Genomic DNA, 505 nt, shown 5'->3' on the forward strand with positions numbered 1-505 from the left:
TCCGTCGTCGACCCCGACCACAAATGTAACCGGTGTAGGCCCCAGTTCAGAGCGAACAGCCGAGCTGAGCAGACGTATTTGTTTGTGAGGTGAAGTGCATTGCAACGAGCAAGATCTACCTGCCTTTATTAAGGCTACCTGGAAAGAATCCCTTTCTTTCCTTTTAATCACCGACCTAATCCCCGGCTTAAGCATAGAGGCCGTCGGCATCTTTGTTACAGCACCTGTGCCGGGGTTATGCCCAGGTAAGTTTTTACTTATTTATCAGTTATTTGCATTACTTTAGAATACATTTCTTTAAAATTGCGACCCCCGACAAACAATATACCAGACAGACAAATACACCAAAAGACACGTACGCCCCCGTAAGGGGGCATCCCCACACGACTAACACTTACACACCCACCCACCCACACCCACACACACCCACACCCACACCCACACCCACACCCACACCCACACACACACACACACCCACACACACACACACACACACACACACACA

Source organism: Anoplophora glabripennis, unplaced genomic scaffold, assembly GCF_000390285.2.
Source record: "Anoplophora glabripennis isolate ALB-LARVAE unplaced genomic scaffold, Agla_2.0 scaffold1406, whole genome shotgun sequence".
NCBI lineage: Eukaryota > Metazoa > Arthropoda > Insecta > Coleoptera > Cerambycidae > Anoplophora > Anoplophora glabripennis.